The sequence below is a fragment of the Myripristis murdjan genome, chromosome 1 (assembly GCF_902150065.1).
Source record: "Myripristis murdjan chromosome 1, fMyrMur1.1, whole genome shotgun sequence".
NCBI lineage: Eukaryota > Metazoa > Chordata > Actinopteri > Holocentriformes > Holocentridae > Myripristis > Myripristis murdjan.
The window spans coordinates 6,208,830-6,227,237 of record NC_043980.1 but is presented as its reverse complement, the minus strand read 5'-3'; positions in this window follow the sequence as shown (position 1 = coordinate 6,227,237).

Genomic DNA, 18,408 nt, shown 5'->3' with positions numbered 1-18,408 from the left:
AACATGGTTGATTATTGACTGTGCAATGCGGCCATTCCCCGGTAACCGCGGCATCAGGCGAGCCTACCTACTGATTTATATGCAAGCACAATACATGTGTATTTGCTTAGACCCCAATATTAGACGAGGGCGTTTTTTCAGGGCATTTTCAATGGAAAAAATATTGTCTTATATTCAGATGAATACGGTAATAGAAAACTGCTTTGCAGCGAGGATTTTTTTTTTTTTTTTTTTTTTGCTCTCATGCCGCCCCCCACGTGACATTAAAATATGCCGCCCCGGGCGGCTGCCCGCTTCGCCCGTGCCTAAAACCGCTACTGGATGTATTTACTGGCCTGAAGGTTTAACAGTATGGATCACAGTTAACCTGCTGACTTTTGCTATTTGGAAAACTAACTCAAACATTAAATACAACAAAATAAATGACAACATGCTCTCTCACGCTTTGTCCTCAGACGGTAAAATTGCTGCTGTTTTCCTTCCCATGACAGCAGTGCTATAAATATTTTTTCTGGTTTATTTTTTAAGTAATAATAATAATAATGATAAAACTTTATTTGTATAGCACCTTTCATACAAGAATTGCAGCTCAAAGTGCTTCGCAATAAAAAGAAGAACATTTGAAGCACATTAAATAAAAATAAAACATTAAAAGGAATAAAACAGCACAGGGTGGAATTAAAAAAGGAAAAGGCTAAAGATGAGAACTTTGAAATAAAACAGAAGATGCAAATAAATCAATAAAAGACAACACGGTGTGGAATAAATTATGAGCTAGTTAAAGACATAAAGATGTATTACAGGTGTCATGCACGTTGTCATACAAGTGTATTACAGGTGTCATACAGGTGTATTACAGGTGCGATACAGGTGTATTACAGGTGACTTTATTTGTATAGCACCTTTCATACAAGAATTGCAGAAGATGCAAATAAAACAATAAAAGACAACACAGTGTGGGAATAAAATAGGAGCTATAAGGCTAGAGTGAAAAGGTGGGTCTTTAATCTTTTAAAGATATCTAGTGGGCTGGCTTCCCTGATGTCTAAAGGTAGTGTGTTCCAAAGGTTAGAGGCGTAAGTAATGAAGGCGGCATCCCCGATTTTCTTTCGCCTGTTGTTGGGAACCAATAAGCAGCAGACGATCGCAGTGTTCTTTGGGGTGCATAGCCAATAAGGGAGTTGGCAATGTAGCTCGGTCCTAGCCCATGAAGTGCTTTATATACAAGTAGGAGAACCTTAAAGTCAACTCTAAATGTTACAGGGAGCCAGTGTAGGGCAGGTAAGACCAGACTAATGTGCTCTCTCTTCCTGGTTCTGGTTAATAAGTGAGCAGCAGAGTTTTGGATAAGCTGAAGTCTGTCAGTGGTTTTCTTTGGGAGGCTGGTAAAAAGTACGTTGCAGTAGTCAAGTCTGCTAGAGATAAAAGCATGTATTAGTTTTTCAGCATCTTTTTGATTTATAAATGGTCGTACTTTAGCGATGTTTCTAAGGTGGAAAAATGATGTCTTCGTCTGTGGGACTTGAAACTAAGATCTGGATCCAATACAATGCCAAGACTTGTAACCTCAGATTTAATCCTGGGAGCCAGTTTCCCAAGTTAATGGACAGCATCTCTCTTTTTGTTTTTGGGGCCAACTAACAGGATCTCTGTTTTGTCTTCATTTAACTTTAAGAAGTTATCGCTCATCCATTTGTTCACTACCATGAGACAGGTATGAAACCATGTCTATGAGATGTGATATGCTCCATTTTTGGACGTTTCATTCTTCATCTATATGTTTCTATTGGGTAGGAGGTCCTATTTTTACTTTCACTTCCCTCAAGCCTCTGTATAGCCATGTATTAACATTATACCTTTGTTTAAATACACTTTATTGATATATATGTATGAATATTAGATATATTTATTTGAACTTTTTCCCCTTAAGTAAACAAGTGCATTGGATGGTGTAGTAGGTCCTTCAAGTGCATTCTTTAGCAAAATGATAAATACATCAACAGCACAATGACAGAATGTATTGATCACAGGTGTCACTGCCTCATTTAATTGGTAGCCAACAACAACAACAACAACAACAACAAACATGACATTAATTACTGGACAAATCCTGGCATGGAGGTATTTCACACTGTTGGCAGAATTTTTCATTTGTTTTCAGAGAGCAAGACAAACCAGCAACAACAACAAATGTATGAACATGGTGGCCATACAGCGGCCTCGACCAGTTCATCACTTCCCATCGTTGGTTTTTTTTTTTTTTTTTTTTTTTTTTTTTTTTTCACATAGCCCACTGTTGCATTTACTGGAAGTCAACAGATCAGTGGCCAATGTGAAACTGCAATGTAAATAAGACTTACTAATTATATTTCAACAGTGAACAAGGGGAGCTGTTGTTCTGTTTTTGTTTTACAGTGAATTTTGCTTCTTTTCAGGAATGGCTGGCATGCCACCCTCTGCCCGTATTCTCAGTATTTGAGTGTTTGAGACTGACAATGTGCAAAATTGCCCCATCCATCTAAAAATCTTCCGGTGATTTTTTTAAAGAATGCATTTGGTGATAACTGATACTAATGAGTTGTTTATTTGCTGTTTACTGTGCGAACAGAGAATGAGAACTCCCTCCGTCCTGACACAGTTATGCTATCAGGCAATAAAGTTTTCCAGCAATGCAACAGAGATCTGTCATTTAGCTCCCAGAGCAGTAAACCAGATAGGGGAGGGGAGGGAGGCTGCTGTTGTTTCTGAGCCATTTCTACACCAAATTGGTCCAGTAGGTGTCACCTGTGAGCTTTGGATAATTTACAGTGAAGGCAGTGACTTTCACTCAGGTGACAGGTGCAGCTGGACAGAGGAGCACCTGCAGCCTTCACATGCCCGTACTGTAACTATTGTTATTGTTAAACGCTGTCATTAATGAGTAAATCGTTATTTGTCATCCAGTCAATTTCTAGGAAGAATAATTCATTTTCATTTGTTCTTTTAGTTCCTTTTCTAACTGAAATAACGGTCAAAGCTAAATCAAGTTGCCATTCATCAAGTTGTCATGGTTTCAGTTAATCACTTCACACAAGTTAATTTTCATTCATTCAGTCTTAGGTTATTTTATAAATCAAATAGTCATTTTCCAAGGCTTAATATGAATAAAATTGAACTCAAGACTTGTATTGTTTTCTTCTTTTATTTAAATTAACACAAACAGAACTATACAATTTACAGCAGACATAATACATACATACCTACATACATGCACATATATGTCAGGTACCTGCAGGTACTGTATGAAATACAGGAACAAAGTTAGTTCAGCACCTTTTCAAATTAAAAACTGCACCTATAAGAAATATAGCTAAAGGCCAAAAATAATATTAGGTTATGACATCATAGAATAATCATCACCATCCCATGTTTTTGATGCTTTTAAAATGCATACTAGATTGGAAGGTCGATTTGTACCTAAACACCATCATTATCAGAGGGAGAGAGAGGGTGAGAGAGTTTTTTTGTTGTTGTTTTTTTGTTTGTTTGTTTTTTTGCCAATGTTCTGAAATTGCTCTGCAGTCTTAAATCTGTTTGGTCTGCATGTCTGTTTTTGTCTGCCCAGCATGCCGCTGAGCTTGAGTGAAGCAGGAGCAGAGGAAACAGCTTCAGCCTCCATGTGGAGCGAGCAGGAACATCAGCACCTGGAACTTGTGGGAGCATCCAAGTGGTTTCTCACAGAGCATAGAGATTCTCAGTCTGCTGTGCGGCTTATAACTGCTATAATACTGATCATTACCCTGATACTCCACACGACCTTCATACTCTAAGTCTGATCTCAGATCCACAGGTTCTTTGTGCTTCACCTTGGAAAACTATAGTGCTTGTTCAACAAGGCCATTTCCACTGTATGGATATGTGCAGGTAGGCCCAGACTGCATTTCCACCGTTGATCGTTTTAAGGCACAGATCTCAGTAGGAGTGTAAGTTGCTCCTCAGTCATCCTCACTCTATCCCTACATCTTTATTCTATGCCTATGTATAGACTTTATTTCCATTGTCTGTACTTGATAATGATTATTCTGTACTCTATCTACATATTTTGTTCATATAACACTGATTATGTGTGTACTTTATCTCCTTCTTTTTCAATGCTTATTTGTTAGTCTTATAAATCTGAATTGATTGTAATTATTGAAAGGGGTGGAACTCTTGTACAAGCCCATTGGGCTTCATTCCCTCCTTGCACCACTGAGCTTTAATGTGTGCTAAATAAATAAACCTTGTTGTGCCAAGGTACGTATCCCCGATAAGAATTGTGTCCCCTGTCCGCAGGAGCCGACAGGAGCGCGCATACATTCAAGGAGGGCGGCATTTCGTTGTTTTAGTGCTCAAGTTTTATCCACAAGCTTTTGTAGACGGTTTAGATTAGGGTTAGGATTAGGATTAGGATTAGGGTTAGGATTAGGGTTAGGGTTAGTTAGCAAATTTAAACAGTTGCTTTGATTGAAAACCCATGTTTTAATCAGCAAAACCGGACAGGGGACACAATTTTTTTCGGGGATACATACCTTGGCATAACGGAGGTGTTAATCTAATGCCACTGAATCATTTAAAAACAGTTCTTCATTACATAATTTTTTTAGTGACCTTTACGCATATTGATCAAGCCAACACAATACCATGTGATAATTCCCTCGGCAGACAGTAAGGTCTCATGCTAACAGCAAGCAGCTCAGTGTCCTTACAGCAGAGCCGTTCTTTAGTAGTGATGTGCCCAGAGTTACACCATCTATCACTGACAAACACTTTCAGCCATCCTCCCTTCCTCTTACCGCTCTCCACTGTCCTGTCTGCCATGTCAGCTGGAAGCCATCCAGCATAAAAGCCGTATCTGGAGTTAGCACAGTCAGCCATGTCCAGCCATGTCTTGGCATTGTCATGTCCAGCCATGACATGACAATGCCAGATAAGACGGGTAGTTTTACTGTTTAGCTTTAATGGTAGGACATCAATTCTGAGAAAGGCAACACATGGGACATAAAATGCTGAGTGTATTTTATTTTTTGCTGCTGCGTGAACTGTGGCAGGAAACTGCAGAGAGAAGCTGATGACTGAGGTGTGACAAACTATTTCAACCAACTACACAACATGGAGATGACTCTAATGTTCATCAGTATACATGGACATGGCACACTGATGTGAGAGCATCATGAGGTGAATTGCTGTGGTTTTGTCACAACCTCTGCCAGTGCCTCCACTTCCTTGCTTAACCCGGCCCACCTGTCTGCCATCACCGATTGGGTTCATAAATTCTTGGGATCAATTTATTGTCAGTCTACCTGCCTTTAAACTTGGGCGTTTACCAGACAGTTGTGTTTGATATAAGTGTGATGAGGAAGGAAGCCAGTTCATTTCTAACAGTTTGTGTCTCTGTTTGTTGACTGCAGAAGTGTCACACAAGAAACTTCCCTCTCAAGACCATATCCTCCTCCCCTCCAAGGCGTTGTTCTTTACACGTTTCATATGTTGTTTTCAAGTTCAGCTTTGAGACACACCATTGATTAGAAAGGTGACATGACGGACAGATTTCTCATGTTCTGTATGTTTTCTACCCGCTGATCTGTTTTAGCGTCTCTGAAGCTCCGACAGAGAGAGGAGGGGACCAGCTATGAGTTTCACCGCAGCAGCAAGTGGATTTGTTGTTTTTCTTCTTTTTGTGCCAGGTATTGTAAGTTTACTTTGACATCTTGGACTTTTTGCTGGTGCTCTTATAAACCTACTTTAAAAACTTCAGTTAAATGCAGCACTGAAAAACAAATCACCGTTCATGTCATGGCTTTTTCCAAGAATGTTAAAATCATCTCGTGGTTATTCATCAAAACACAAAATGGGTTCTAATTTCATTAGTTTGACTACACACTGTTAGTGAGGCGGCTGTCAGGTGACCTTAACAATGACAGTACGTCTTACCCAGAACTCTAGTGGGATTCATAATAGTGCATTTTCCACCTGTCTCACCTCCGTCTCAGCAGAGGCTTGTGCAGCCAGGGGCTTCATCTTCCAGTCTGCAGCTGGGTGCTGTCGTCCACAAAAGTGTCATCTCATGTCTCCACCATCCAGCACAGCTCTGTTCCTCTGAAAAGACTTTTCAGGAGAGAAAGATGTTTGTAATCTCTGTTTAGGAGACGTTCATATCACTGTGGCTGTGATGTGTGGAGCAGGTCTGGGATCAGTTCACAGTCCATTCAATCAGCTCTTTCATCTTAACAAGAATGGAGTTTCCTCTGTTGTAGAAGTGAACTGCAGGTTTGATTTTCATTGTGAATTGGGTGAACTGACAACAAATTGATCCCAAGAATTTATGAACCCAATCGGTGATGGCAGACAGGTGGGCGGGGTTAAGCAATGAAGTGGAGGCACTGAGAGAGGTTGTGACAAAAACACAGCAATTCACCTCTGGCATTATTCTTAAACTACCAGAATACTGAACGTGGTCTGGCAAATGGCTGTTTTGAGTTTTTTGTTACTTTCATATTCAACACCTTTAATCACAGAGACTCAGAACAGAGAGCATCAAGATAATCAGCTTCATCTGATAGATTTTTAAAACATAAGAGCCAAAGCCACAGCACCCAGCAGCAAATACTCCTGTGTCCTCAGAGTAATACTGTAGAATAGACAAATGAACAGACAAATGATAAGTCAATATTAAAGTGTCAATATTAAATGTGGTCCAAACTTCATATCCTGAATCAGTTACATTACAGATGAAAGTCTGTCCTCTGATGTTTTTATGAATCTGATTGTGGTTTCTGATGTGCTCTGTGTTACAGTGGTGCAGGAACAGGATGGCTGGGGAGCGACTTACACTCTTACTGAGATCTGTGCCTTCAAAGGATCAACAGTGGAAATGCAGTGTAACTACACATACCCATACAGTTTAAATCGCCGTGTTACCAGAGTTGAAAAAGCACTGTGGTTTACTAAGGAGGAGGATAATGAACCTGTGGATCTGAGATCAGACTCAGAGTATGAGAGTCGTGTGGAGTATCAGGGGAATGATCAGTATTATAGCAGTTATAAGCCGTACAGCAGACTGAGAATCAGTGACCTGAGAGAGAGTGACTCAGCTGTGTACAAGTTCAGGTTCATAACAAACCAACCAGGAGGGAAAATGACCGCTTTACCTGGAGTCTCTTTAACCCTTAGATGCATACGTGGGGTCAAAAATGACCCCGGAGGTGTTTTTTTTTGCAATATCTTAGTCATTTTAAATTTTTATCATTTAATCTTCCATGTATTCCTCAAATAGGTTGTCTTTGACATGAGGCCATTTGGATTTGTATCTAATTGTTATATTTTTTAAGTTATTGCATTTTTTATATCAATACCCAACTCTTCCATACGTGGGGTCAAAAATGACCCCAAGCATTTTCTATGGAATTTCAAGGGTTAACCCTAGGAACCTTTGATTATTATCAACTGTGAATGTCAGGTAAACATCTAGTGTTGATCCACACATCTAATGCCAGCAGTCTCACCACCCTGAAAGTTATTTTTATACAGCAACATACATGTAAGTATTATCATCATTTTTATACCTCAGAATATATATATGATGACTGGAAGGTAACCCACGTCTACCAACCTACATCACTGAAGCAATGGGAAGGTGTAGAATGACAAAAGCTGCAATCCAGTCACAGGAGAGAAGCAGACAGGGCCAGCAGAAGAGAAAGAGGTGTAAGATATGTCCAAGAAACAGAGATCGCAAAGCCAGCTATAGTGTTGGAAATGCAGTGACCCTGTGTGCAGCGCTCACAGCCACAAACAAGTAGTTTGTAACAACTGCTCACAGTGAGGAGAGAAGACACACGTGTGTGTACATATGTGTGGACGTGCATAGACAGACAGACAGACAGACACACAAACAATGAATGTTGACGTTTTGATAGCTGCATTGAAAGCAATATTTTGATCAAATGATAGAAGGTGATAAATCAGGGCCACTCAACTTAAGATGGCTCAGGGGCCACTCAGCAAAATTCAGCTGTGTCCAAGGGCTGCAAGCTAAACATGTCTGTCCTATTTTGGACATTTAAACAATAATTTTGTCACAGGCTACATGACGAGTCTAAAAATGAATGAAACATACAGAAAACAGCTACATTTCCATCCAAGGCCAAACCTCACTGAATAAAAGATTGTCATGCAATGATTAATGATGAAATGATCAGGTTACAACAAAATGAGGCTTTATTCCCAAAAAGATTAGATAGAATCATAATATTTTTATTATATGATAGTGGCGGGCCGCATAAAAATGACGTACGGGCTGCATATGGCCCCTGGGCCATGGGTTGAGTAGCCCTGTGATTAATGAACATGTAAAACATGAAATTATTCTTGTGTTGACCAAAATATAATAAGAATCATTATTTTAAAACCAAAATGATGAAATATTGCATTAAACACATTGTTTCTAATATGGATAATTTTTGGGTGTTTACTTTCTTTGGCCTATTTAAAATATGTTATCTGATAAAATGTTTATTAAAAGTGATAAATGGACATGTCAAACATGAAATAATTCTTTTGTTGACTAAAATACAATAAAAATCATCATCTTTAACCAAAATGAAAGACATTTCTGAAGTTTACAGCGTAAAACCCATTCATTTCAATTGGGGTCATTTTTGACCCCACTCATGGAAGAGTGTAGGGTTTGGTGAGCCATGCATCTAAGGGTTAACTGTCACAGGTAACATTTTCATCAGATGACTTTTTAATTCAGTTCCATATAATGCCAACATCTAGGATACTGTTGTGATCGTGTTTGTGTGTGCGTGTGTGTGTGCGTGTGTGTGCGTGTGTGTGTGTTTGTGTTTGTGTTTGTGTGTGTGTGCGTGTTTGTGTGCGTGTGATTTAAAATTTAGTGACCAATGTCATTTCTGCTCCATGTCCATGATCCCAGGTCTCCAGATAGAGGTGACCACATACTGGTATTCTTCCTGGGAAGAGCTGAAGTGTGTCAGCAGCTGTCCTCTAGCTGATCGTCCTTCCTACATCTGGTACAAGAATGGACAGAAATTTAAGGAAGGAGCTTCTCCTTCCTATGAAGATAAGTTTAATTATGATGACAGCTATTCCTGTGCTGTCAAAGGACATGAGGATTTCCACTCTCCTTCAGTGTGTGAGTTTTCTCCACAGTGTCTCAATAACATAGTGCCATCTAGTGGAAACTTAGGTCTAAAACAAGCAACGTGCACCAGGACATACAAACTCTTTAACATCCTGTAGGGGAAGGTTTTGAAGGTTTTCATCCAATCAAGGTTTCGTTTATCGAAAGTTTTGTCTGGCTCTAGTATCTAGGTCACATTCCTTGGTTCAGGTTTTCTGTCATTGCTTCAACAGCCTGAACACAAATCATCACCACTGCCACTTACCACATGCTGACCATGTGATAAGTAATTATATATGAATCATAGTTATTTTCAATGAAACAATGCAATTACATAAGACTAATTATCACAGTGTCCTAATATTTTGATGAGGAAAAAAAAACGGTCTGACAGTGTTCATGGTGTTATTAAAATGTACGTATCCTCCGAGATACGTTCCCAGAAGGTTGAAGGTTGACCAGTGTGTAGTATTTAAAATTTAGTGTCAAACAGAAAGACATTTTAAAACTGCATACTGTATATCACTGATTCTTGAGAATTGAGGATAAATCATGTCCCACCAAGAAAAATGCTATTTCTGATGGAAATTTACAACATTTTAATGAATAAAAAGAATCAAGGGCATAATCATTTGTAAGGTTCTTTTATAGGTTTATTTTTATTTTGTATTAATTTAATGATTATATGTTGGCCCATGCCCTACAAAACCAGTTGTCCTCGGATAGGAGATAATCATTTCAACTTGATTAAAACAACAAAAAGTAATAATTTCACTGAATAATATTTTTACCACATGAAAGGGTATATCATAATATGTATTAAAAACTACAAACGATGGGTTTTGAACAATATTTACTATTATTTTGTGGTTGCTCAAAATGTGTCCCAGATATTCGTCACCACCGTCAGATATTTATTTAAAAAATAATAATAAAAAAACTACAAGGTCAATTACATTGCCGAGGATCCCTTTTCAAACCTTCAGCTCTACTGCATGCTTCAAGACCGCTCAGGCTCCTGGAAGTTTTCTATTTTCTCTTAAATCTCTTCATATTTTTGGACACTGCTGCTGTCACAACCATAAATTGTCAACACCGTCACTTCTCTATAAAAAATATTAAATTAAATTATGGAATAAATGTATACTTTTTAAGAAGAGGTCTGATGCAGGTAGCAACAGGGCGAAAACAAGCTGGCTAATGTGAACAACTCATACTTATCATGTGAAAGAGCAGGTTTTTGTCACCACCGTCAGACGTCACCACCGTCAGGTTTTCTGTCTGACGGTGATGACTGACGTCTGAAAAATGCTTATAACAGTGCTCAGGATTGTTATTTTTTATACCAAATAGTTAAATAAAGTTGTTAAGCAAGAAGCCATTGACTTGAGTGGTATAAATTTTGGAAATGTATGTTTTAATGAGGCCACTGTCACCACCGTCAGATTAGTGTCACCACCGTCAGAGGCATTTAAATTGGTTTTAAATGAATATGCTTACAATATGTCTCTTTGGTGCTGTTGAGTTATTAAAGTAATAGTCTCTTTAATACAAAAATATGTTTTTCAAATTTAAAAAAAAAAAAAAACATTACGGTGACGGTGTTGACAAAAACAAAGTAGCCTAATAACTGGAAAAAACCTATTTTATGAAAAAAATGCAAAATGAGGAGGTTGCACCGGTACATTGCTGAACAGCCAAGACCTTGGCCTATAATGATATACCTTCAGATTTTTTAATTTAACACACTTTTTTTTTTTTTCAAAATTAAAACCTGTTTTATCCAAATTCCCAAGAATCAGTGATATATACTATACTAAAACTACGTACTCTCATTGTTAAGTAAATACTCCTGCCTGTTTAAGGATTGTGTGCTGGACCAGGCCTACCTGTATTTAACATGGATGGCCTCAGTAAGAATCAAACCCCCTTCACCTTGTGTGTGTTAGTGAGCTATTCTCCAACCATCCAGCTACACAACATCACTACTGCTGTCAATTTTCCATACAAGCTGCTCTGGATTACTGCAGGAAATGATGCACTTCTAACTGCTGCTGTTTAAAACCTGTCTCATCTTTCAGGTGTCCGCGGTCAAACCTGCAACAGAGTGACTTACACTGACAGAAGCATCTGTGCTGTGAAGGGCTCATCAGTGGACTTTTCTTGTTCATACAACAGTCATGAAAATGATGTTGGATCAAAATTCTGGTTCAGTTTCAAACGTAGTGATCGATGGCGGGATTCCTCACAGCCTGAGGACCTCAGTGGGGACTCCGAGTTTGCAGGTCGTGTCCAGCTGATTGAAGAGAGAGGACGCTCCACTCTGAGAGTCACTGAGCTGAGAGAGAGCGATTCAGCCGAGTATCGCTTCAAATTCAAAACACACAACTTTGAATGGAGGAGCAGTTTACCTGGTACAACTCTGACTGTCACAGGTACTGCTGAACACAAACTGATACATTACACACAAAATTAATCTTCCTCATGGCAACAAAATGTGGTGAACAGTACTTAATATTTATGGTGGAATAATTTAACTTTATAGAAATAATAAAAACAATTTGACACTGACCTATTCAGACTGAATTTTTATGATACATCAATTAATTTACTTAATACCTCACAATATTTAACATATGGGAACTGTTTTTTATCTATTTATTTATTTGATACTGTACATTTGTGTATTTGAGTATTTTGTGACCTGTGACATTTCTGTTATACACTATATTACCAAAAGTATTCGCTCACCCATTCAAATGATTAGAATCAGGTGTCCTAATCACTTGGCCTGGCCACAGGTGTATAAAATCAAGCACTCAGGCATGCAGACTGTGAAACAAGACATTTGTGAAAGAATGGGCCGCTCTCAGGAGCTCAGTGAATTCCAGCGTGGAACTGTCATAGGATGCCACCTGTGCAACAAATCCAGTCGTGAAATTTCCTCGCTCCTAAATATTCCACAGTCAACTGTCAGCTCTATTATAACAAAATGGAAGCGTTTGGGAACAACAGCAACTCAGCCACGAAGTGGTAGGCCACGTAAAGTGACGGAGAGGGGTCAGCGGATGCTGAAGCGCATAGTGCAAAGAGGTCGCCGACTTTCTGCACAGTCAATTGCTACAGAGCTACAAACTTCATGTGACCTTCAGATTAGCCCAAGTACAGTACGCAGAGAGCTTCATGGAATGGGTTTCCATGGCCGAGCAGCTGCAGCCAAGCCACACATCACCAAGTGCAATGCAAAGCGTCGGATGCAATGGTGTAAAGCACGCCGCCACTGGCCTCTAGAGCAGTGGAGACGCGTTCTCTGGAGTGATGAATCACGCTTTTCCATCTGGCAATCTGATGGACGAGTCTGGGTTTGGAGGTTGCCAGGAGAACGGTACATTTCAGACTACATTGTGCCGACTGTGAAATTTGGTGGAGGAGGAATTATGGTGTGGGGTTGTTTTTCAGGAGCTGGGCTTGGCCCCTTAGTTCCAGTGAAAGGAACTTTGAATGCTTCAGGATACCAAAACATTTTGGACAATTCCATGCTCCCAACCTTGTGGGAACAGTTTGGAGCGGGCCCCTTCCTCTTCCAACATCACTGTGCACCAGTGCACAAAGCAAGGTCCATAAAGACATGGATGACAGAGTCTGGTGTGGATGAACTTGACTGGCCTGCACAGAGTCCTGACCTGAACCCAATAGAACACCTTTGGGATGAATTAGAGCGGAGACTGAGAGCCAGGCCTTCTCGACCAACATCAGTGTGTGACCTCACCAATGCGCTTTTGAAAGAATGGTCAAAAATTCCTATAAACACTCTCCTCAACCTTGTGGACAGTCTTCCCAGAAGAGTTGAAGCTGTAATAGCTGCAAAAGGTGGACCGACATCATATTGAACTCTATGGGTTAGGAATGGGATGGCACTTCAGTTCATAGTATGAGTAAAGGCAGGTGAGCAAATACTTTTGGTAATATAGTGTATGTTCCTATATCCAGATCTCCAGGTGGAGTTGATCAATTCTTCGATCCACCAGAGTTATACAGAGGCAGAGCTGAAGTGTCGCAGCATTTGCAGTCAAGCTGCTCGTCCTTTCTACGTCTGGTACAAGAATGAAGTGAAAATTATGGAGGGAACTTCTTCTTATTACACAGTCAAAATCTATCCTGATGACAGCTATTCTTGTGCTCTAAAAGGACATGAGGGTTTCCGCTCTCCTTCAGTGTGTGAGTTTATTCCACCACATGTCACTATCATGGTAACACAGCAGCATGTCAGAGTTTTCCACTGACACCTTTGCCTCTTATTACTGTCAGTTATTAAGCTTTTGCAATTAATCAACTTTACTATCAGCATCATTCAGAGGCCTGCTTCTCTAACCTTTCAGATACTGCCATCTCACAGCTATTTTAATTGTTCCATGATAAAACACATCCTTTTTCTTTAAAATAATGTATGTTAACACCATGTCTCCAGATGCTCCGAGGATTCCCTCAGTGTCGGTGAGTCCCTCTGGTGAAATAGTGGAGGGAAGTTCAGTGAATCTGACCTGCAGCAGTGATGCTAACCCAGCAGCTACTTATACCTGGTACAAGAAAAATGGAAATCCAGACCAGAAACTTTTCAGGACAGGACCACAGCTGGACTTTGTTTCCATCCAGTCCTCTGACTCTGGAGAGTTTTACTGCACAGTGAAGAATGAGCTGGGAGAGAAGACATCTGACTCCACCTCTATTGATGTCAAATGTGAGTGATATATAATTAGTTCAAAGTAATTATATTGTTTTACCCTTTATTAACAAGGTGAAGGTTTTGTTGAGTGTATATATATATTTTTTTTCAGCTCTGTTTTGCTTCACATTCAATCTGCTATTGTAGTTGAATGAGCAGCTCGACTGCAGGAGATAAAGTGCCTTGCTTAGGGGCACATTCAAGGTAGATGTTGAGGTGGAAGTTGAGTGTTTACTAGGTCACTTTTGTCACTCAGATTTTCTCAGCTGTTGTGAGGATTGGAACCATCAGACTTGTAGTCACACCACCCCATTGACTACTAATCTGATCATTTAAATCCAGTATGTGCCATAGCAGAAAACACATTCTCACTTTAAACTTATTTTCCAGATGCTCCGAACGTTCCCTCAGTGTCGATGAGATCCTCTGGTGAAATAGTGGAGGGCAGTTCAGTGACTCTGACCTGCAGCAGTGATGCTAACCCAGCAGCTACTTATACCTGGTACAAGAAGAATGGAAATCCAGACCAGGAACCTTTCAGGACAGGATCACAGCTGGACTTTGTTTCCATCCAGTCCTCTGACTCTGGAGAATTTTACTGCACAGCACAGAATGAGCTGGGAGAGAAGACATCTGACTCCACCTCTATTGATGTCAAATGTAAGTGAAATGGAATTGGCTCTCAATATCATGTGGGAACAAATATCCTAAATCTGTCACCTTTAGTTTTTATTAACCAGGTAAACGTTTTGTAACCTGTGTTTGTTTTTTCAGCTCTGCCTTGTTTTAAATTCACAGACTACAGCACATGGAGATAAAGTGCATAACTTAAGGCAGAGATTCCCAAACTTTTCAGATCCTGTAGCACGATTTACCAAACCAAGTAGAATCACCCAATTAGATTGTTACTCATTCGTACAAGTAGGGTTAGAGCAAAGTCAACTGGACTTGAAAGAAGATTTCAGAAGACGTGACACTTCTCCTCCAAGAAGCTTCTTCAGTTCTGGTTGACTGGCAGAAATTCTCATGTATTTAACCTCTGAGGGGTTGTCATCAGGGTCATAGAAACCACCAATATGTACAGTGGTATGCAAAAATTTGGGCACCCCTTCGGAAAATAACTGCATCAGTTTGTCACTTGCTGAGCTTTTGAAGCAGCTTCATTTTAATATATGTTACTTCATTTTAACATATGTTATACCTTATGGAAACAGAAACATCTCAGTAGTGAAATCATTTTTATTGGTCCAACAGAAACATTTTTATGTGCATTTAAACAAAAATAGGAATGTGCATAAATTTGGGCACCCCAAAGACATAATTCCATTAATATTTAGTAGAGCCTCCTTTTGCTGCGATAACAGCCTGTAGACGCCTCCTATAGCAACAAACAAGTCCCTGAAGTCTGGCAGGTGGTATTTTGGGCCATTCCTCCATACAAAACACCTCCATTTCACTCAGGTTTCTTGGATTCCGTGTGTGGACAGCCTGCTTTAAATCAATCCATACATTTTCAATGATGTTAAGGTCTGGGGACTGGGATGGCCGTTCCAGAACATTGTACTTGTGCTTTTGCATGAATTCCTTGGTGGATTTTGAACAGTGCTTAGGATCACTGTCCTTCTGAAAAATCCAAGCCCAGCATAGCTTCAACTTTGTGACCGGCTCTTGAACATTCTTGTCAAGAATCTGCTGATACTGAGACAAATTCATGTGGCCCTCAACCTTAACAATGTTTCCAGTACCTGTGCTAGCCACACAGCCCCATAACATGATGGACCCTCCACCAAATTTCACAGTAGGCAATAAGTTCTTCTCATGGGATTCAGTGTGTTTTTTTTTCACTATGCATACCTCCTATTGTTCTGAGCAAATAACTATCTTAGTCTCTTCTGACCACAGTATATTTTTCCAAAATGCTTCTGGCTTGTCCAGATGTGCTCTTGCATACCTCATGCAACTCTTCTTGTGACAAACACTCAGGAAAGGCATTTTGCGCTTCACCCTTCCAATGAGCTTTTCCTGGTGCAAAGTACACTTAATTGTGGAACGATGAACAACTACACCATCAGCAGCCAGATGTTCTTATAGTTCTCTGGAGGTGGTCTGTGGCTTGTCTGTGACCATTCTAACCATTCTTTGCCTGTGCCTTTCCTGTATTTTTTTTCGGCCTACCACATCTTTCCTTCACAAGGACTGTTCCTGTGGCCTTACATTTCTGCACTACATTTCTGACTGTGGAGACAGACAGTCCAAACCTTCCAGATAATTTCTTGTACCCTTCTCCTAATTCATAATAATGAATTATCTTAGTTTTTAAGGTCACTGGAGAGTTGTTTAGAGGCCCCCATGTTGCCACTCTCTAAGAAAGAACCTAGGACAAGCACAGCCAGAAATTACCTATGTTAAACAGCTTTTTTCATGATTGGTTCCACCTGTCTTTGTAATTGAAGGTCTAACAAGCAAATCAAAGCAATTTTGTGCTGCAACCTGTCAGCTATAAATCCATACAGGTCTTGAAATGAATGAGATTAAAAGGGTGCCCAAACTTTTGTATGTCACATTTTTACATTTTATTTTATTATAATCAAACTATATACTCTAAGAATTTTGGTCTGGAAAACACTCAAATGTCTACATCTCTGTAGGAAAACAAATCTTGTTGCTGTGATCTTCTCTTATAAAGATAAAGCAAATTATCATGAAATCTCAGAGGGGTGCCCAAACTTTTGCATTCCACTGTAAGTGCTCCTAGGTGTTAAGCGAAACATCTTCTGAAATCTACTATTAGGTCCAGTAGACTTTGCTTTACCCCTACTAATCATGACCTGGATGGCTGAGAATCTCCACAGACACATTACTAGTTCATGCTCTGTCAAACATGACATGACATCACCCTATGTAGCTAAGAACAGGAAAATTTTATTTCTAAAATATTTAAATTATTAACAACCCATTTCCACATCACTGTAATGAATGTAATAAATGCTGTCTCTAAAAAAATGAATTAAATGGCATTCATTTGGTTCCAAGTTAATGATTTGCACCAGCTGCAGTGCCATAACTGGGCATTTCAGCAAGACTGTTGTGCCCCACCAGGTGGAACTTTGTGTACCACCAGTGGTACACGTATCACAGTTTGGGAATCACCGTCTTATGTTCCCACTGACAGTAACTGAGGGAAAGGAGAGAGTCATTTTTTAAATTATAAAACCAAAGTTTCCCCAGCTGTACTGGAGATTAGAACAGTCAAACATCTAGTGACATCATCTTCACAGGTGATTACAACCAACCTGTTACATCCAGTATGTGTCACTGCAAAAACACATACTCACGTTATGTTTGCACTGATGTTAGATCCTGGGCCCCCAAATGAATGAATCACATTGTAATAAAGCCACATCCTCATCTTAAAGTCAATGTATGTTAACATGATGTCCTCCAGATGCTCTGAAGGTTCCCTCAGTGTCGGTGAGGCCCTCTGGTGAAATAGTGGAGGGCAGTTCAGTGACTCTGACCTGCAGCAGTGATGCTAACCCAGCAGCTACTTATACGTGGTACAAGAAGAATGGAAATCCAGACCAGGAACCTTTCAAGACAGGACTACAGCTGGACTTTGTTTCCATCCAGTCCTCTGACTCTGGAGAGTTTTCCTGCACAGCACAGAATGAGCTGGGGAAGAAGACATCTAACTCCACCTCTATTGATGTGAAATGTGAGTGATATATAATTAGTTCAAAGTAATCATAATTTTTTTTACCCTTTATTAACAAGATGAAGGTTTTGCTGAGTGTGTATGTTTTCAGCTCTGCCTTGCCTCACATTCAATCTGCTATTGTAGTTGAGTGAGCAGCTCTACTGCAGGAGATAAAGTGCCTTGCTTAAGGGCATATTCAAGGTAGATGTTGAGGTGGAAGTTGAATGTTTACTAGGTCACTTTTGTCACTCAGATTTTCTCAGGTGTTGTGAGGATTGGAACCATCAGACTTGTAGTCACACCACCCCATTTACTACTAATCTGATCATTTAAATCCAGTATGTGCCATAGGAGAAAACACATTCTCACCTTAAACTTATTTTCCAGATGGTCCCAAGATGCCTTCAGTGTTGGTGAGGCCCTCTGGTGAAATAGTGAACGGCAGTTCAGTGACTCTGACCTGCAGCAGTGATGCTAACCCAGCAGCTAATTATACCTGGTACAAGAAGAATGGAAATCCAGACCAGGAACCTTTCAGGACAGGACCACAGCTGGACTTTGTTTCCATCCAGTCCTCTGACTCTGGAGAGTTTTACTGCACAGCGCAGAATGAGCTGGGAGAGAAGACATCTAACTCCACCTCTATTGATGTGCAATGTGAGTGAAGTGGAACTGGTTCTTGATATCATGTGTGCACAAATATCCTAAATCTGTCAAATGCACAACTCCACAAAAAGTCCACAAGTTCAAATCAACAGGCAGAGGCAGAATCTCAAGGCAGGTAAAGGTCAGTACACAAGGCAGTCTGGAAACATGAGGGAAAAT